The 20,946-nt window shown below is 47.3% G+C and overlaps 1 long non-coding RNA gene and 1 other non-coding gene across 2 annotated transcripts; one reads left to right on the forward strand and one right to left on the reverse strand.

The window, feature by feature from the left end:
* Positions 1-11,941: 11,941 nt before the first annotated feature.
* On the reverse strand, positions 11,942-19,264 carry LOC141411324 (uncharacterized). Its single transcript, XR_012436096.1, has 2 exons — positions 18,499-19,264; positions 11,942-12,254 (listed from the first exon to the last, which is right to left on the reverse strand). It is a non-coding gene; the product is annotated as an uncharacterized lncRNA (long non-coding RNA).
* Positions 18,252-18,325, forward strand: Trnan-guu (transfer RNA asparagine (anticodon GUU)). Its single transcript has one exon. It is a non-coding gene; the product is annotated as a tRNA-Asn (tRNA).
* Positions 19,265-20,946: the final 1,682 nt, after the last annotated feature.

Genomic DNA, 20,946 nt, shown 5'->3' on the forward strand with positions numbered 1-20,946 from the left:
CCCAGTTTGTAGCAACCACAGGTTGCACCCAGTCCAAGGGTGGGTTTCGATTTGCTTACAAGGGGAGGACCCCTGCAATGGGTCCATCAACGCTGTCGGTGCCTAGCCCTCCTCTGGAATGTGCGACCTTGAAAAAACATCCATCTCCCTACACTGCACTCTATCCTATAAAGCGACCATGTGATGATCATTTCTTATCAATGAGATGTAACGGATTCTGCTTGGGCTGCAGGGAGAAGGTTTCATGGTGTTTTCGTTTTGGTGTTTTTCATTTTCTTCTGATAAAAGAAGGCAGATCATCAGATCATCAACCTGTTCCCTTCTTCTTCCTGGGAGCTAAGATAGGATGCCAAAGGTGAAGGAGACATCTTGCTACCAAGAAACAAAAGCCACATGTGGAAGGAAGTAGAACAGAAAGCCAGGGGCCAGGTTCTGAGGACTCCCCCGACAGCCTAACAGCCCTGTTCCACCTATCTCTGAAAAATAACTCTCAATCAAGAGGGCTGAAACCAGCATAAGGGGAGACAAATCAAAAGAATGAAATAGAAAGACCAGAAATGGATCTACACTGGCCATAAAACTAAACTTGATCTATTGAATTCCATCATAAGTTTCTACTTACCAAAGACATTAAGAATATGAAAAGGCAAACGATATACTGGAAGAAAATAGTCACAATGCATTTACTTGGTAAAGAGTTTGTGTCCAGAAAATATATACTACTATAAATGAAAAAGAAAAGAAAAAAAGAGAAGCAGACAGCCCAATGTTTTAAAAGAATGTGCAAAAGCCGTCAATGGACTGGCCACAGAGAGCTTCAGAGGTGGTCTAGGCTCAGCCTGTGAAAAAGACACTCAGCTATATGCAGCTCTGTGAAATCTCGGTATTATAACCACGGAGAGACTTCATGTCACTGGAATGGCCACAACTTTAAAACTGGCAGCGTTAAATGCCAGGGAATATGTGGAGCCACGGAAAGTCTCACATACTCACACATTGCCATTTGGAGTATGAAATAGTACAACCACTTGGAAAAACCGTCATGCAGCTTTTTACAATATTAAATATGCATCTATGTACTATCTAGCAATTTCACTTCTGGTTATTTACCCTAGAAAAAAATAGAGCATATGAAATGAAAGACTTGAACAAGAATGTTTTTAATAGTTTTATACATAAGAGGCAAAAATCTGAAACAATCCAAATATCCATCATTCAAAATCAATGAACAAATTATAGTATATTTATTCAATAGCACACTACACATAAACCAAAAGGAAAAATTGCAGATACATTCAATGACATGGATTGTGTTAGCCAGCTTTCCCTTACTGTAACATAATACCTGAGATGATAAGCTTATTATCAGAGAATGTTTATTTTGGCTCACAGTTTTGGAGATTTCAGTCCTTGTTGCTTTTGTGCTTGTGGCCAAGCAATACATCACAGTGGAAGCAAAGGGCAAAGAAAGTCCATGGCCAGGAATAAAAGACAAAAGGAAAAGACCAGCATCCCACAATCCCCTTTGAGGGCATGTCCCCAATGGCCTAACTTCCTCCCAGTAGGCCTCACCTGGCCTCTTACCTCCACCCCCTTCCAATGGCACCAAGTTGAAAACCAATACATGGGACTTTGGAGAACATTCCAGATCCAAACTTAGAATGGTTGAGTCTCACAAAAGTTATGTTGAACAAAGAGAAGTCAGTCACCAAAGATCACATTCTGTATAATTCTATTTATATAAAGCTCTAGAAATACATAAAACTAAGCTATGGAGGAACTCAGAACAGAGGTCACCTGGGCAAAGGGGCCGGTATTGACAAGAAAAAGACTTGCCATCATTTTTAAGGGTGATTAAAGTATTGTAGGATGGAATGGCTTTAAATGGTTTGTCAAAATCCATCCAACTGTGCACTTGAAATGTGTGGGATTTACATTCTGTAACCATCCCTCTAAAGAACATACCCTATGTCAGGTTTCTGTGAAGGTGACCCAGGGCAGACCCTGATTGGCTTGGAGAAGAAACACAGGAGTCAAAGGTCCTTCCCTTGGCCATTGTTCTACAGAACACATCAGTCACCTGGCTCCTGGGGAGACATTCTCTCAACTTGACCTCCTGTGCTGGTCTCAAGACATCCTCCTGCACGCCCCCTCCCCCCGGGTGGTTCTGAAGGTTGGGGTGGTGATGATGGATACCCCAAAACAGTGCTGCATTTTCCCATCCCTTTTTGGTGGAGTCACAGATCTCCCAAAATGGAGCTGGCCTTACTCCAGCTCAGCAGCAGCAGGGACCACTCTCTTTGGGGGCGGGGCAGGGGAGGGTGAGGAATAAATGGCTCTAGTTAGGAGGTAACTCAGCCTGGGTTCCCAAAGTTTCCCAGAAGAGAGAGACTTGGGTCCTCCAAAGAAAAGTACTGATGGAGACTCCGACTTCTTTTCTCCTCTCTCTCAAGCTCTAGCACTTTGGAAGAACACTTGAGTCACACATTTAGGAAGCCTGGGAGAAGAACCGAGCATGTGCAGCTCAGTCCCCCTCCTCACCCCACCTCCAGCCCCTCCTCTAATTCATTGGTTCCCTAATGTACACTTCACCTGCCTTTTCTGCCAGGTGTTAAGCTGCAAATGACATGCAAAGCTTCAAAACCCCAAATTCCAGGTAACCACATTGCTGTTTTGCTGAACCCTAACTCCCCACAAGTCACAAAGGTGGCACTGGTTCCCCTATCCCCACCCTCATCCCCACCCCCATCCCCATCCCCGCAGCTTCTTTGGTATTCTTTTTTGAACTGCCTGCTACGCCCTTTTCACATAGGGCACTAAGATGTCATGTGGCCTTCAGTTGACACAAATGCTTATAACCACCTCTTGGTTTTTTTCATGAGTCCACAAGCACTTTTTTTTTTCTTTTTGCAGTACCGGGATTTCAACTCAGGGCATCACATTTGCTAGGCAGGAGCTCTACCACTTGAGTCACTCTACCGGCCCTTTGTGCATTGGTTATTTTTGAGATAGGGTCGCATTTTATTCCTAGGCTGGCCTGGACCTCCAATATCCTATTTGTGCTTCCCTCTGTAGCTAGGAAGGCAGGTGTACACCACCACACCAGCCATTGGTTGAGATGAGGTCTCAAAAACTTTTTGCCCATGATGACCTAGAAATTCTATCCTCCCAGTCTCTGTCTTCTGAGTAGGTAGGATTACAGGCTTGAGCCACTGTGCTCAGCCTCACAAGCACTTTTTAAAAATATGTCTTGGCATAAAATGATTTTAAAAGCACTTGTAGCCAAGGGTCCTGAGGTGGCAAGATGGTACTTCTGTCTGAGGAGGTCATCGAGAATACAGAATATGCTTAATCTGTTCAAATTACCGGAAAAATGAGCTATGACAACCCTGCCACTGTGATCGGTCTGCCTTTCCAGTCCCAGCCTTGGCCAGAGCCTGCACACCCTGTTTGAAAAGCCGTTCACCCTTTCTCAGTTTCCCCTCAGTGCTCTCTGGCTTTGCCCCAAATCAGACTTCATTGGGTGCAGCAAAGCATGTTATGAAGCCCGAAGGGCTTTGGTTCCCGTCTATTCTGAAATCTGTAAAAGCAATGTTTATGTCTCAGCACTTCGCTTTTCCTGCATTACCTGGACAGCTATTCCCTTCGGGCTCAATGTAGCTGTCATAGAGGGCAATTTCATGCTAGTTTTCCTTCCATCTGGGATTTACGGACCTGGTTGTTACGAGCATCTGATTTGCAGTAAAGTTAGCAGGCCTCTGCAGCCCAGTAGAGAAAAGCAAGATGGAGGCTTCCTACACAACGGAGAGCCTGACTTCATCTCCCCCCTCAGATTGGCACCAGAACAGACCCTCGCCTGTCAGGCCCCTTCTCTGTGCATCACCAGCTGTCAACTGAAGGCCCAGTGCCAGGGGGTGGATGCTGATCTTCAGGCTCCGAAAGGCCACGTGCTAAAAATATCGATGGCAGAAACTGTCACCCGAGGAACACTTGGCAGTGAGGGAGAAGTGGAGCAGCCCTGTCCTTCAGGGAAAGATCTCCCAAGTGCCCTGTCTGTGAATGAGCCCAGGCTCTGCCCACCACTGAGCTCTGAAAGCAGGGGCCTGTCATCCCCAGGAGACAAGAGACAGGCACCTCCACGTCTTCCTCCTGACCCTTGTCCCCAAACCATGCTCACTTCTGGCATCCTCTTTGGGTAAATGAGATTTGTTCTCCCATTGCTATGGTTTTCAGCATGTGACCCTCACCAGATATGGCCACCCAATCTTGGACTTCCCAGCCTCCAAAATAAACCTCTTTTTTTTTATAAGTTACTCATTCTCAGGTATTCTGTTATAGCAACAGGAAACACACTAAGACACCCATGTTCATCTCCTGCCTGCACTAATGCGGGAGACTCTGAAATTATCTTCCTGCCTCCACTCCTTCTTTTGACAGCCCATATGGACACGTCATCAGTTCTGTCCTTAATTTTGTGCCTTCAAAAACATGGCTCCATGGCCCACGAAACAGAGCACAACACCTTGAAGATCAAGGTCTTTCCCAAACTGTTCCACTAACCTTTATTTCTGTGTGATCTACTGTTGCCTGACAAATCAGTTCAAAAGTAAGTGGCTTAAAGCACTCCATTTCTGTGGGTCCAAGATCTTGACCAGGCTTTCTGGTTCAAGGTCTCTCTGTGGGTTTCAGTCCAGATGTCAGCCGGAGCCTTTCACAGTCTGAAGGCGTGACTTGGGCTGGAGAGCCCACTGTGAACTTGGCTCGCCCACATGGACAGCAAGTTGGAGCTGGCTGTTGGCAGGAGACCTCATGCCTCCTCCACTGGTCCCTTCTTAGGCTGCTATGTGTCCTCGTAAGGAAGTGGCTGGCTACCCCCAGAGTAGACAATCCAAAAGACAGTAAGGGAAGTGGCTACATGTTCTATGATGAGCCTTGGAAATTACCAACCAGGGACTGGAGGTGTGGCTCAAGTGCTAGGGTGCCTGCTTTGCAAGTTTGAAGCCCTGAGTTCAAGCCCCAGTCTCACCAAAAAAAAAAAAAAAAAGAAATTACCAACCATGACTTCCACCATATTCATTTGGTCACATAGACCAACCTGGATTTACTGCTAGGGGACAACATAAGCGCAAGGACCAGAGAGGGCCATCTTGGACCTGGTTGCCACACATTTCCACCTTGACCCTCATCTCCCATCCTGTGCACCCTACATTATAGCTGCTCAAAATGACTCTTCTCCCAATTTTAGATACCAAAGTCATGCCATTCCTGCCAGAGCTCAATCTGCCACAGTGGCCTCCGGCTCCTGTTACGCTTTGGTGAGTTCCTCCTCTCCTGGCACACTTAGCACTTCTGCTTCTGTTATCCCACAGATCCCACTCTGCCCTGTATTACAGTTAGATGCAAATGTATCTGTCTCCAAAGACTGAAATCTCCTGAAGGAGGAAGCCCAAGACGTACACTTTCCCTCAGTCCTAGGCAAACTACTCGGAGAAGACATCCTATAAACGTTTGTGAAGTAGAATTGAACATGGCTTCCTTCGCATCTGAGTTACTGTCAGATGCTGTCATCTGAGTTGGACTGTCTCTTGAAAGAGAAGAGACTTTCATGTAACATTCATACCATGTACCACTTACTGAAAACGGACATGCTCCGTGCTTTCATGGAACACTCAAGCTGGTGAGATTTATAAATTTTCACAAGTGTTGGGGCAAACCATATCATATTTAAAAATCTCTGCCCTGTCAACTCACTATGTTAAAATATTCTCATGGTAGTTTAAAAACTATTTTACCCACAAGATTTTATGGCCCAGTCTTTTCCACTTTCTTCTCAGCTTTTTCATGATGGCTCCCATTCATTCTTTCATTTTTTCTTTCTTTCACCTTCTCATCCATTCCACAAACATTTACTGAGCAGTCACTGTGAGGATCCAAACACCGACAAGATATTTCCAATGTATTGGAGGAGATAAACAGGTGCACAGATGACAGCCATGCTAGTCATTTGGAAGGTGGCCAGGATAAAGCAGCAGGTTCTGTCCAGCAGGGAGAGAGGCTGTACCCTTCTATAATCCTTGAGAGCTACAGAAACCACCACAACTGCATCAGAGAGAGAGACAGAGACAGAGAGAGAGAGAGAGAGAGTTGGGGGGGTGGGTGTTCCTTGGGTCCAGCAAGATCTGGGCACATCCCCTTGTCCCCAGAATTACACAGGCCTGCCAACATCTCCTTTCCAATCAGGGAACTTAAAGACAAGAAAGAAAACAAATAGCAGTGCTTCGACGCTTGCTAGGTGAGCAGGTTTAGCCATTCATACTTAGCAGTTTATGAAAGAGTCAGTCAGTCCTTATCTGAGTCTGCCCCAGGGCCAGGCTTCCCCTCTCTGGACTGGCCGGCCGTCCTGGACAGCACAGGCATACTGGTGGTTCAGTCCTAGTGATCCTTTTTAACCTAGAACCCGCTGATCTTCTAAGATGGGGAAGGGCGAAAACACGCTCAGACAGTCATTCCCAAGGAATCATGAATTATATACTATTTCTACAGCAACCATTTTTTTTGAACCGTGAATCAAAATACATGGTCAATCCCATTGTTTGGTGGATAGGAGAAATAGCAGGGTGGAATATTTTACTCCATTGCTGTTTTGGATCTCCAAGCCATATGACTGCTAAAACAATCCTTATAGATGCTCGCTTATTTTTATTGCATGTATTTTCATGCATGTGAAATATATCATACACATAAAGGATTTATAAGATCTATGCACAGTTTAAAGCTTAATAAAAAGAAGAGCGTGGGCCCCACCTGCTTAAGAAATATACGTCAGTATATTGCTAATAATAACATTTAATATCTTCTGAGAACTTAGGTGCTAGGCATGGTCTAAGCGCTTTGCACATGTTATCTGATGGATCTTCACAACAACTTTAGGTGTTAGGTGTTATTCTCATCATTTATCATCAATGGATGAAAGAGTTTGCCCAAGGACACGTGGATAGGCTGGCCAGTCGGACTCTGGAGCCCTGACTTATAATCACTGCACTGTACAGAGGGCGTTGGTGGCCCAAATATTGGGAGGAGTTGGTCAATGATGAAATGCTATAATTCAAGCATGATTTCTACATCAACTCCCACAGTTACATGGTGTCTGCTGTCAACAAAGGAGAGATTTGGAGGTCAGGGGACACAGCCGTGATGCAGTCTTCCTTTCTTTTCATTGTCTGACTTAAAGCCTGAGACAGTTATTCAGCAACCAGGGGCTGGCGGAATGGCTCAAGTCATAGAGCGCCTGCCTAGCAAGTGTGAGGCCCTGAGAACCACCAAAAATAAGAAAAAAGAAAAGAAAAAAAGTCACCCAGAAGCTTTTGGCCACCTCTTCTTTCCATCTCCTCAGTTCCCACCGCCGCCTGCTCTTTGCCCATGGTGACAGTAACACACCCTTTCCTTTGCCAAGATGGAGCTGAGGGAAAGCCTGAGCTAACCACCAGTACTTCATCTTGAACAAGCTCTCTCCTCCTCACTGCTCTTAGTTGCTTGCTTTGAATTACCTATAGGTAACACCGCTGATGTCAACTGATAACATTTGACCCAGTGACCTTTCCCCCATACCTCAGTCCATAAACTCTATCCCTGTCCTCAGGAGAGTGAGTCTGAGACTTGCTCTCCTGTCTCCACAGGTGGCCACTTCGTGAATAAACTCTTACTTTCGCAAGATTTACACTTCAGTGACTGGCATGCTTTATAGTGGGCAAAACAAGCCTGGATCAGTGAGGAGACACGATGACTTCCGAATTCACATGGGTGGGTGAGTGAAAGCAGATTCGTTCGTGGCAGCATGGTCTCTTGCCTCTGCATTGCCTCACAGAATAAGGGACTGCCTAAGACCTCAACGCCCACCAGTGTCCACCCAAGCTGGATTTCAACTAGGCATTCAAGCAAAAGCATATCTATACAGTCTTTCAATAATCAATCATAAATATTTATTTCCAGAGTTTGATTCTCTCAATTCTTCCCCTTGCACAAATACTTCAGTTCCTAAAGTAGCCAACAGTGTGCCAGGAATAGGTGTCGGGGCTGCTCTCTAGGATGACCACAGGTGTGAAAGGAAAGAGTCTGCTCTCCAGCCTCTTTCTTCCCCTGGGTCACTTGGGCCACCAACACAGGAAAGAGTGAAGAGAACTTGCTGCTGAGTTCCCTAGGTAATCTGACCTCAAGTCTTCATGGCAATGATTTAGAGAGAAAATCAGAATGTCTTCAGGGCTCATGGTCTAGCAAGGATAGGGATAGAGTTTATGGACTGAGGTATGATGGAAATGTGACGGGGTCAAATGTCATCAGTTGTTACTGTCATGCCGTACACATCCTATCTCTCCCTTTTTCATTATAAATCGACCAGCTTCTGGTGTTTTGTTACAGCAACACAAAACGAGCTAATACACTCTGCTAGAATCCAGAGGTTTGTAGAGAAGTGTGGGGGCCCTGGCATCTGGCCACCACCTTTTTCAGAAAAACTTGCTGACTAAGCAAGGAGATTAGCAACCCAGACCACTAAGGTGGCTACACACTTTCTGAAGGCCCTAAGAAGAAGTTACGGACTTTTTTCACTTTCAGTCAAACTTCCTGGGATAGAATTTGAAAATTGACCAAGGCAAGTACACTTTACTCAATGACAAAAAAATTTTTGTCTAGGTTGTGGATAGGGCTCAATCCGAGGGAAGAGTAGAAGATGGCAATCCTGCCACTGGCACATATAGCCCAGGGGTGCAGCAACATTTTTCTTTTTTCTTTTTTTGGCAGTATTGGAATTTGAAGTCAGAGCCTTATGCAGTGCTCTGTCACTTGAGCTGCACACTCCAGCCCTTTTTTGCTTTAGTTAGTTTTCAGATAGGGTCTCACATTTTTGCCTGTGACAGACTATGATTCTCCTATTTCTCCCATGTAGTTGGAACTACAGTGAACACCACCACACCCAGCTTCTTGTTTGTTGAGATGGGGTCTCACTATCCTTTTGTCCAGGTTAGCCTTGAATCCTGATCCTCCCAATCTCTGCTTCCCAAGTAGCTAGAATTACAGACAAGTTCCATGATACAGGCCAAACATAGTTATAATGTGTGTGTGTGTGTGTGTGTGTGTGTGTGTGTGTGTGTGTTGCTGGGGGTTGAACCCAGGGCCCCATGCTTGCTTGATAAGCGATCTGAGCTATACCCCAGCCCGATGTCTTCCTCAGAGCTAGCCCAACAGAGACAAGAACCAACTAGCAGCTCCTTCCTGCAAATGGAACTCCTGGGAAGCCAGACTGTGGCTGTGGCAGCCAAACACCAGCATTCTAAAGCACAGAAGGCAGAACCAGAGCAGGGGAAGATGACAGGGTTTGTGAAAATCTCACCACACGTGTAGACACATGCGTCAGGACTATTTCCTTGTCCAATTGCAAACTTCATCTGGAAAGAGACATCTGAGCCCAAGAAATCACGGGCATTTTTAATTCTGCAAAAATTTGTAAGTAATAGTTCCCATTAACACATTTATTCTCATCTTAGTAGGGCAACATCCCAGGGTCAGTGTCTCTTTTTGGCAAATGTCAGATTGAGAGTATTGGCAGAGAAGACAAAAGAACTTTAAAATAACCCAATGTGACAAAAGTCAAAGAGCAAGCTGAGGTGGAGCCCAGCCCTGGTTCCATCCCCAACACTGCAGAAAAGCAAAGGCAAGTGATGGAGCTGGGCCATGGGCCCATGGCAGCCAGTGCTCTTCTCCCTTTCTTGGCACTCATGTTCTCTCTGTCATCCTGCTCTTTCTCCCAGTTCCTTCCCTCCCACTCCTTGGAGAGTTCCACTCCCCGAGCTATCTTTGTCCTTCCTGCTACACCCAGTCTTAGAATAACCTGCCACTTCCGGTTGCAAATTCCTCTTCTTTCCACCCTCCAGAACTTTTAGACAGCCAGTGGTAAACGTGTAGCACAAAGCCCTGAGCGTGTTTGCGCACAGGCAGAAATTTGCTGAGTGTAGATATGATCAAGACTCCTGGCTTCAGACAACTTCTAGCCTAGGAGAAAGAAGCCCAAGAACTAGACTTCACCGTGGGCTAAGGTCCTACCAAGTTGGGTGAGGAGGAGCGGTGTGAAGCTAATCCGCAGAGTAGGCGGGCTTCCTGGAGGAAGTGGACAGAGCTCAGTCTGCAGTTTCACCTGAGAATGGCCAATGGAAAGTGTGAAGAGTAAGCATGCATGCTTTCCCAGTGCTGGGGCGCAGAGCACTGGAGAATGTTGGGCCTACCTGAACAGCTGCAGCACCCCCAGCATGCACACAACTGTGCTGCTGCAGTCCCCAGGTCACACTACCAGCTTGCAGTCTCCAGGGTATTTGCCTTAAGATACAGCAGCCACCCCAGACACCCCACCTAGTTCTGCGGGCAACAACCAAACAAGGAGCAAGAAGATATTAGAGAGCCTCCCTTCCTGATGTGCACTGAAATCAAACCACACACAGGCCCCCAGCCTGCTCTGTTTGTCACAGGCCCTTCCTCATGGAACTTTCTGCCAGCCTGTCCTTCATGCTGGTGCTGACTCATGGCGAAAGAGGCGGAGAGGAAAGGGGGGAGGGAATAGGAATCTTTCAAGAATCAGCCTTTGAAAGAAGCACTTCCAGCTCTCTGGGCCTCAGTTTCCTTATCTGTAAAATGGGAAAGGTTGGCTGTGCCAGCTCTGACAAGGAGTTGTTTTCTGTCCTTCCTTTCAAATAGGATTAGGAGTGCTTGCCAGTGCCTGGAAGCCACTGACCCCACACAGTCATTAATGTCCTCTGAGACTTGGCTCTTTCCACTCCTCTCCCTTCCCTCCCCCATCCTCTCCCCTGCCCTTTCCATGTTAACTCATTCATTTTTGAAAGTTGGCCTTTTTGCTCCTCTACCCAGCCTTGGGCAGGGGTGGGAGTGAAGGGTTGCTTTCGCTGGTGAAGGAGCCAGACAGGTTGGTGTGGCTGCAGGGACCAGAAGGTCTGCAGAGACAGGAAGTGGGGATCCTGCCGCCTGCTGGGCCTGGGGACAGGACAAGGCCTGGCCCTCGAAGCTCTTAGCACTGCAGGGGAAACAGTCACCCCATACCCCACCCCCACTTGCAGAATTAAATGCAGAGTCACAGAACCTGGAGCAGTGGTTACGAAACCGCTGCCTTTTTTTCCTTTTAAATCACAGCTTCAGACACCAAGGAGTTGTTAACCACACTTGCCAGGGGGCCAGAAGGAACCCAGGGGTCCAGGCAGTTTGGAAGCAGGGTCAACCTGCCATGTGGTGCTATCAGTGACTGGTGAACAACACTGAATGGACAGTGCTGGGTGAAAGTCCCTTTAGATGGCTGCAGAGAGCCAGTCTTTCACAGCCCCGTTGGAGAGGTGACATTGCTGTGCAGTGCTTTGGGTCTCTGTGCTGGAAGCTTCCTCCTGCCTCATCCTTCCAACATGGCTCCTCAAAGAACCCTGGCCAATGCACTTGCTGGAATCTCTTCAAAAGAGCTGGCTCTGCCTGGGTAGCAGGAGTGCTCTGCTCCCCCTTTTGCAGCTCCCCTTCATGCTTTCCTCCTCCAGGACCTCCCTGAAGTCACCTCTGTCTCCGGTCAGACAGAGCTCCCAGCCTCCACCCCTAAAGTCACATCCTGCTTAGCAAAAGGTGCATTCCTAAACGACTGTGAAGACATTGATCCACCCTGGCTTTTGCCTTTATCCCCCCCTGCACAAAACCCCTTCAGAGCTTGGCTCTTAGCACTCAGCCAGCATTTAATAAATGCTGCCTTTTAGTGACATAATTCTTTTAACGCACCCCTCCAGCCTCCACAGCCAACCAGCACGTTGCTCTAGAGCTTGGCATCCACCGCCATGTCCAGTGTGTAGGCAGTGGTTCCTGTTTCGTTTTTAATTTTGGTTGATTGCACAAGGAGAACACACTCCCGGTAGGATTCAATGTTTATTGACTGAGTAAATCAGCAGAGACAAAAATGCACAGGCGCCTAACAATTAAAGCAATGCAGCTTCTTTCAAATGGAGATTCACTCCTGTGAGGATGAAATTAAGGCAAATCAATAAAAATGATAAGGCACTATGGAGGAAAGGTGATAACGGTGCAACCATCCTCAGGGTACAGACAGATTCTAGGTTTAAGTAGAGGAGGAGTCGGGGCAGCGGTGGCAGGTGTCATAATTACTAAGCTGTCCTGGTCACAGGTGCCGTCTGGTCGATCATCATCTCAGGAGCGCTGGGCAGGGCCTGGTCACAATAAGAAAGGCATTGCTTTGACTCTTGTTACAAGATGTTACCCATGAGTCCCGTCCTTCCTGGATTCCAAGGTGGATCAAGATAACTGCAGAGAGGACGACTCAGAACAAAGCCAGGCGCCTACCACTGGAGCCATGCCACCCCCCCCCCCCGGCCTGAGAAAGGCGGTTCTTAGCTGTGCGCTTGTGAGTTTGTAATGTGGTGTCACCTGTCGCACGCACCAGGCACGTCCACCTCACACATGACACCTCAGTGGTAACAGGTAATCGGTGAGTGCTGGGATGATATGAATCAGTCTTCGGTAAACACATTAGGCTGGAGCCTTCCTGCTTCCCAAGCCTACACCCGACTTGTCCCCGCACCCCCACAGCACAGGGAGGGAACAGCCTTGACCAGGAGGTCCTCTGTGGCAGTCTCTGAGTCTTTGCCTTGGGTCTTGCTCACACACTGCTGGTGAGAAGGTGGCCACCGTGGCTAGACACTGGGTGCTGATGTTTGGGACAGGTCCTGAGGTTCCAGCCTGGAGGGCTTGGTGTCAGTCCCAGGTGGCCAGGTTTACCTCCAGGCAAAGCACAGTCAAACCCAAATGCTGAGCAAGATATCAAAGGGGCACTGAGGCCCTGGTTTACAGGCTGACTCCCCAAACTTCAGTCTTGGTCAGTCCCTTCCTTGGCAGCCTCTGATGCCTGTCAGTTCCTGCTCTGACCCACTCTATCCAGAGCACTAAGTCCCACATCCTGCTTACAGAGACACCCTCCTTGGAAATAGATCACTGTGGGCAGCCACACCAGTTGCCCACTCTTCCTGTCCTATCTATAGCACACACCTAGGGAGGACAGGCGAGTGAGGGTCTCTTCCCTCACCAGGCCCTCTGGAGTGGATAACACCTCACCGAGACCCAGGCTAGTGTTAAGTGGAAGTGCCACAGGCTGAGTAGGCAAAGTAGAGTGTAGAGTTAGGAAGGACTAACAAGAAAGGCTAAATAAAGAGGGAAAAAAGCTTAGCTCTGAGCTGTGGACTCAGAGAGGGGAGCTGGGAAGCCATTGTCTTCCATGGTGACCTGCTCCATGCTTTAAGAGATAATAAATGGAAAAAAACTCAGACAGCACGGTGACATCTCCAGTGAGGAGGTTGGGAGATCCAATTACACTATAGTTATCAATACCTGCTGATTAAGACTCAATAGAATTAATTGATCAGTTACTAGGAGACAGAAGACTTTTCTGTCACCTTGAGTACCCAAGATGCTCTAAGACAGGACCACTTGAAGCAATTCTAACAACCAGAACTGAGAGCCAACATTTGTTGATGCTTGCTGGATGCCAGGGACTCATTCTTCTGAGTTTTATTTGCCCATCATTTTTTCATTCTTTAAAAAAAATACTCTAAGAGCTGAATGTTTATATTACTGTACCCATTTTACAGATGAGGAAACTAAGACAGAGGAGTAAAGAAGCATGTCCAAGTGTACAGGACTAGACAGTGAAGGATAGAATTTGAGTACAATCAGTCTGTCTGCAAAACTACAACCAGAAAGGAAGTACCCCAAACCTTGTCTCAAAAAAAATACTAGGCTATACAATAGTGGGAGGTGACCTACATCCTGAAATTATAGTTAATTTTTTTTTTTTTAGCATTATTGGTTTGCCCAAGAAACTCTAGCCCCTGCCCTGCCCTCTATATGTGCCATCTAGGATGTGACCATTTGGGGAAACCCCAGTGCCCTGTACCCTCCTCCCTTCCCTCAGGTCTATATTCACAGCTTGGTGACCATTCTCACCTCAGATTGTTAAAACTTTGCCCATCAGTGCCTGAAGTTGGCACCTGCAGCCTTAAACGATACATACATATATCCTGCCCCCTCCAGTAGATGAAAGTAACCTGCCTTGGAGGGAAGGAGCGACCTGGCGCACTTGGCGGGTGTCTCGCTGACTGTTAATAGCACATTTGCAAAGGGTGAAGAAAAAAAAAACCTAGTTATTTAATAATCTCCCATGGGCTGGATTATCCTGCCCAGGTGAAAACAACTCATTGTCAAAAAGATAAAAGAACAACAGGGGAGGGCACACAAGTTTTGTTGTTTTTTGCTTCGTCTGATACAGGGAGTAAGGTTGCTAGACAGGCACCTTACCACTTGAGCCACACCTCCAATTTGAGCCATGCCTCCAATCCATAAAAGCATCTTTTTTTTTTTTTTTTTAATGAAAACGCAGTAAAGTCACCTCCATCTCAGGGACCACACTGTTTGTAAATGAAAGTGAGCTCATGGTTGATTCACACCTGTGCAATTCCTCACCCATGTGGTTTGCACTGCTGAATTCCTTCCCTGGGGTGGAAGAACTGGAAAAGGCCAGCTGGCCATTGCACTGTGTGCGCACTGGACTGTCCAAGGTCACCACCTCTGACACTCCTCTGCCCCTAGAGGGGGAAGACCAGTGAGCACGATCACCACGCTCTATCTGGAACTTATGGAAACGTCCCTTGCCCTTTCAACACTGGCCCCTGGAAGGACTGCTCGCTTCAAGCGTTTGAGAAAATAGTGGGAAGGGAAAAGAATAGAAGTCACCACCCCGAGGTAACCACTAACAGAAAATCTTCCCAAGCTGCACACACATGTGCACACACACCGCAGTGGAGACTCACTGTGTTTACAACCACATGATAGCTCCATGACCTTGATCAAACTGCTCCCTCTGCCCGTCTCCCAGCTGTGAGTTCCTAAAATGGGAACAGTACCCCCTGCACAGAGTTGCTGTCAGCTTTAACAAGGTGCTTCGCACGCATGGAGACTTTCTAATGTCGCCAGCACAAGCCAAGAGCGATGCAACCTTGAGTGGTCACGGTTACATGTTTCCAGCTTGCCTGGCTTTGCAAAGCAAGCCCTCTACCGCTGGGCTAGCCACACCCAAGGCCTTTCCCAACTTGCCTCTTCACTGAAAAATGTTATCATGAAACATTTCACCATGTGCGAGGGTTTGAACTCTGGCTCCATGACTGCTCTTAAAATAGTCTTTGAAAGTATTGTTTTTATGACTAGCTGGTCCTATATCATACTTTTTTTTACTCAATCTTTTATCATGACCTTGTGTTTTTAAATGATCTTTAAAAATATTATTTTGATCTTTATACAATCAACCCTCTTTTCTAAATAGGCCACAACTTATTTACCATTTTCTTCCATTACTGAACCTACAGGTTGTTTCTATTTATCCCCCACCATTGTAAACAAGACTGTGATGATATAGTTAAAACTATGATTCCCTGGTTGTTTCCTTTGGATGGAGTTCCAGGATGGAAGGGCGTAAATCTCATTCCTGGTGCCCAATATCCAGAAATAGTGTAACGATTGTTCTCTCATCGGTGCTGAGTGGCCTCTCACTGTAGCATTTTAATATTATATCTTTGTCTTCTGTGCCATTTGGGGAAAGGAAATTTTGTCATTTATTTTTATTTTGATTGTTATGGAGGCTAGGCCTTTATGGTTATATGTATCAGTTGTGTATTTTTAATCAACAAGAATAGTATACATTTATGTGATATAATGCGATGTTTATGTATATCTACAAATTATATACACGCATCAAATGATTAAATCAAGCTATTTAACACAGTCTTTGCCTCACATACTTATTTTCTCATGATGAAAATTTTTTCTTGGAGATGGTGTCTGGCTGCATTGCTCAGGCTGGTCTTGAACACCTGGACTCAAGGGATCTACCTGCCTCAGTCTCCCGAGAAACTGGAATTATAGGCTTGTAGTACCACATCCAGCTTGTAGTTAGGATATCTAAGCTCTACTCTTGACCATTTTTGAGTGTATAATGTGTTATTATTAACTGCAGTCACCATGTTGCACAACAATTCTACAGAATTTATCCTCTTGCCTAACTGAAACTTTGTAGCTTTTGAGTCACATCTGCCCATCCCCTCCCCCCCACCTCCCCAGCCCCAGATAGCTACCCCTCTATTCTGTTTCCGGGAGTTTGAGTTTTTAGATCCCACACATAAGTGACATCATGCAGTTTTTGTCTGCTTTATTTCACTTAGTATAACGTCCTCTCAGTTCATCCATGTTGGTGTAAATGACAAATTTCCTTCTTGTTAAAGGCTGAATAGTGTTCCTTTGTGTGTGTGTGTGCCACATTTGCTTTAATCACTCATCTGCTATGGACACTTGGTTGGATTCGGGATTTGGCCATTGTCAATAATTCTGCAGTGAACATGAACCTGCAGATAATATGCTGACTTCAGTTCTGGCGTACATCCATTTGCTGGCTCAAAAGTCCCATTTTTCATGAAGGAATCTCCATACCACTTTCCATAAGGAACTTTGTGCTGTGTCCCTTTTTTTTTTTTTTTTTTTTTGCTGTTTTTAGTTGAGTTCTAAAGGTTTTTTGGACTGTATATTAGAAATTTATTTTTCCTATCACCTTTCATTTTCTTCATCTACATTGTGGTTTACAGTTTTCACTGACTCACGGACTCAGCACCTATTTGTTGAGTCCGCTGGGCTCATGGCACTACCATAGTTATTTGGGGACACAGCAAGGGAGCAAAGCCCTCTAAAGCCTCAGAGAGCCCACGTTTTATCGGGCCATGATTTTGACGGCCAGAACACCCAACTTCTGGAATGCTGCCTTACACTCTGATAAACACCTCTATTACATATATGTAATTGACCTATTACTGCCCTCTTTCTCTCAGAACCCCTAGCCCACACAGGCCATAGAGGAAGAGGACCCCAGAACTTGGGCTAACAGAAAAAACAAACTAGATAATGTTTTCAGACACATAGACTGAAAGAGCATTGTTAGACCTTCGGTTGAACTTGAGGCGGCACGAGCTTGGTGCTCTTCCCTCCCACCTGCCTCACGAGGGTCCCCAGCAGCTTACAACACCCCAGGGGCTGGGGCCTGAGAAACCAAGGGTGCAGGTGAGCTCGATGAGGACAGAGGCATGGCGTCCCACCTGGGTGGGGGGGCCCCAGCGATGGCTTTAGGGAACATCTGAGACACAAAGCCAACCCCACAGGAGATCCCCCTCCCTCAGCGACCCTGGAGAGGCCCGGCCTGCCACGGCTCCTCTCGGCAGAGTCCCCCACCCGAGACCCACGTGGGACCCCAGGCCCAGACGGGTTTCCTCCGCCCCACACAGCTGCGGGACAGGACACAGGGAACCTCGAACGGACAGCGGCTGGATTTCTGATTGCAAAAGAAATTTAATGAAGTTATAGAAAAATAAAGTCCTATTTGTTATACATTTGAAATATCTCAGGTTTTTTTTTTTTTTAAGAAATCACCAAAAAAAAAGAGATCATCACTTCAAACACTGACATAAGAAATTCCCACGGATCTGAAAAAGAAACTAAAAATGCATGCAGAATTTCATTAAATTGGCATAATTTTAAGTGAGCTTTTAAAAATGCCGTATGGAAAACATTGTTCGCTCCAGTGTTTCCAAGATAGAGGCATGGATTCTGACTTCACTGGTTGGCGGGTCACAAGTACACATTCATAGAGGGGACCGCCCCCCAAGGGGTGCAAACTGGCTTTTAGGAGGTGACAAAAATTTTGCTCCTCTAATGGGCAAAGCACAAAAATACAGCACGCACACAGATGCACTGTCTCTGGGTGCGGGTCTCTGCACGGAGCTGGAAGCTATGGGGGAGAGAGCCTGGGGGAAGGGTTGGTGACAAGGACAAAGAGGGATCCGTGCGTGGTCCCCAGGCTGCAGCCCCGGCCCCGCGCGCTCCCGGCTGCAAGCACGCAGCCCTCGCTGGAGCTCAGCCTGTGCTCACGGTCGCACCGCGGCCGCCGCTGCGCCGGGCGGCAAGCTGTGTCCCCGGGGCCGCGCGGCCTCTCCGCCTCCCGCAGCCCGGGCCGAGGCCGCGCCCGGGGTGGTGACACCCAGGGTGGCGACAGCCGCCGCCGGCGCCTCTGCGGCCGCCGTGGAAATGTGTAGGGAGCTCAGCGCGCCTTGGGCAGCTGGGTCTCTGTGGCGCAATCGGTTAGCGCGTTCGGCTGTTAACCGAAAGGTTGGTGGTTCGAGCCCACCCAGGGACGACAGCGCTCCTTTTCTCGGGCCAGTCTTCGCAGGGGTTCATTTTAGAAGTGCTACCCCGAGATTTTTAACTGAGTAGGAATGCGACACTAACAGCTTCTAGGATGGACGCTTTCCTTTCGGGGGCGTGCAGGCTGTGGAGTCGCGCTCCCACCCTTTACCGAGGGCCTTGCACCTGTGTAAGTCAGGGGACCCGGCCAAGAAGGCTCCAGGCGGCTGGGACGGCATCACAGACGCAGCTGAGACGAGCGAGTAAGACACGCCACTGGTTTCTCAAAAAAAAACAAAAAAAACGACGCCACCAAACAGCGACTGTGGCCGGACCGCTTCCTTTCCCTTGCGGAAGAAGCCGGGTGGAAAGTGGAAGGGGGCCGTTTAGAGGGGTGCGGACCCCACCATCCATAGGAACTGCAGCGAGGCCGCTCAGTCCGGACGATGGACCCCGCCGCAGGAAAAGACGTCACAAAGCTACTTCACATTGTCACAGGTTCGTCCCGCAGAACCTGTACGGCTTCCTGTTACAAAGTTTCAAATGGCGTGTTCTCCACTCCGGTCACGCCTCCAAAAATTCTTCGAGCAAATGATTCACTTAGGACTTCTGATAGAGAGAGAATCACGTAGCATAACGTCGTTTTCTGCCAGGAGTGAGGGGATGTAGGTGGTGCTTTGTCTCTGGGAACTACTTCCCACAAGAACAGTTAACTGAGTCACTAGGAGGTCTCTTAGCGCCTTGGGAAATGATTCTTTTAATCAAATATGTTGACAATAAAATATTCTCTATTGTATAGTTAGGAACCCTAAAGGAGAGGACACTCCTTATGGTGGAACTCCTGGCAGAGAATCCCCCACACCCCCGAAGGTTTTAAGTTGGAGCTTTCTGAAACCCATGGAAACCCCACAGCTTTCAGGTATCTCACAGTGGAAACAAGAAAATGAACGGAAATTGGGTCATAAGATCATTTCTACGCTCTTCAGATCTAACCTAACATTTCACCATGAAAAAGGCCTGTTTACTGTCACTGAGGACTTTGAGCACTCACGGGAGGTTACAAGCTCTTTAGGACAGAGTCTGTTTCCAGCTGTCACGATCAGTCCGGACTCAGAGGGACCTCCTTCAGGGCACAGTTCAGTCCTTGAGCTGAGCCCACAACGGCCTGCCTGTGCCACAGCCTTGCCTTGCACACAGCTCCTCTGTGAAAATTTCTCATGGCTATATACACTGACTATGGAGGCCTCAATGGTCCTGCTGCCCTACAGACCCTACCAGACCTCAGGTGCCTTATCCCTTCCCACCTGGACTCTACTCACTAGGGTCACATGAGCCCCTGATGCCCCTCCCTGTGAACCACCATCCCACTCTGAACCCATTCTGCCTGCGGCTTTTGCTGGAATCTGAACTCACTGCAAGGACGTGCCAGGGCTTCACTCTGGTTGTTTGTCCATCTAGTACAGGCCTGTCGCATGCCACATGCTCGGGACACAAGTAATCCCTGCCTTCTCAGGTAGGGTTCACAGAGCTGGTCAGACACAATGCATGTCGGGGAAGCCAGCATGAGGCCAAGAAGAATGTTCCCCGGGGGTTAAGAAAGCCATCAACATGGGCCATGTATTCCTGGAGGATCTGAAATAACCCTGCAAGATCAGGACAGGCCAGAAGGCAGGAGAGGGATATGCAAGACTGGGAGAAGCCCAAGACAAGATGGTAGGTGGGTGAGTGGGAAATGAGCATAACCAGTGTCTAGGACAAGTGTCCTCTAAGAAGGACACTTCTAAGGAAGGGAGTAACCACTGAACGTTTCTGCCTAAGGACGGAATAGGTAGGTGATCTGGCAACAATGTAGGAAAATAAGAGGCTATTATATTTCAAAAGAGAGGCAAGGAGGCTCAGGGGCTAAGGTGGGTGGAGGAAAAAGTATGGATGAAATTCAAGGGGAGACTGGACAAGAGGAGGGCATTGAAACTGGAGTGAAATATCCAGGCTAGTGCCTGCACCGGAGCCTGGCTGAGCCTAAAAGATATTTGAGGGCAGGTGGAGTGGCTCAAGTGCTAGAGCACTTGCCTAGATAGCACGATGCCCTGAGTTCAAATCACAGCACCACCAAATAAATAAAATAAAAAGAGATTTGGAGGATTGCTTTTTTTTTTTTTAGGTGGGGGAGTCTCACTGTGTTGTTCAGGTTATTCTCATAGCTCTGGACTCAAAAGATCTTCTCACCTTAGCCCCAAGTAGCCTGGTGGAGGGGGACTTACCTTAGAAAAAAGAAAATTACAGGTCTAGAGTCACATGGAACAAAATCAGATACGAGGCTGAGTTCAAACCGCAGGACTGCTTTAAAAAAAGGAAAAAAGTTGTCCATACTCCGTTTATCTTACTTTTGTCTCTGATTCCTAAATCCAGAAACTATTTTTAAGTTAAAAAAATTTTTTAACTTTTTTTGGTAGCACTGGGGTTTGAACTCAGTACTGGCTAGGTAGGTTATCTTACCACTTGAACCACTCCGCCAGCCCTATTTTTGTGTTGAGTTTTTTTGAGACTGGATCTGTCAAACTATTTGGCTGGGGCTGGCTTCAAACCACGATCCTCCTGGTCTCTGCCTCCTGAGTAGCTAGGATTACAGGCACA

This window comes from Castor canadensis, chromosome 10 (genome assembly GCF_047511655.1).
Source record: "Castor canadensis chromosome 10, mCasCan1.hap1v2, whole genome shotgun sequence".
NCBI classification, from domain to species: domain Eukaryota; kingdom Metazoa; phylum Chordata; class Mammalia; order Rodentia; family Castoridae; genus Castor; species Castor canadensis.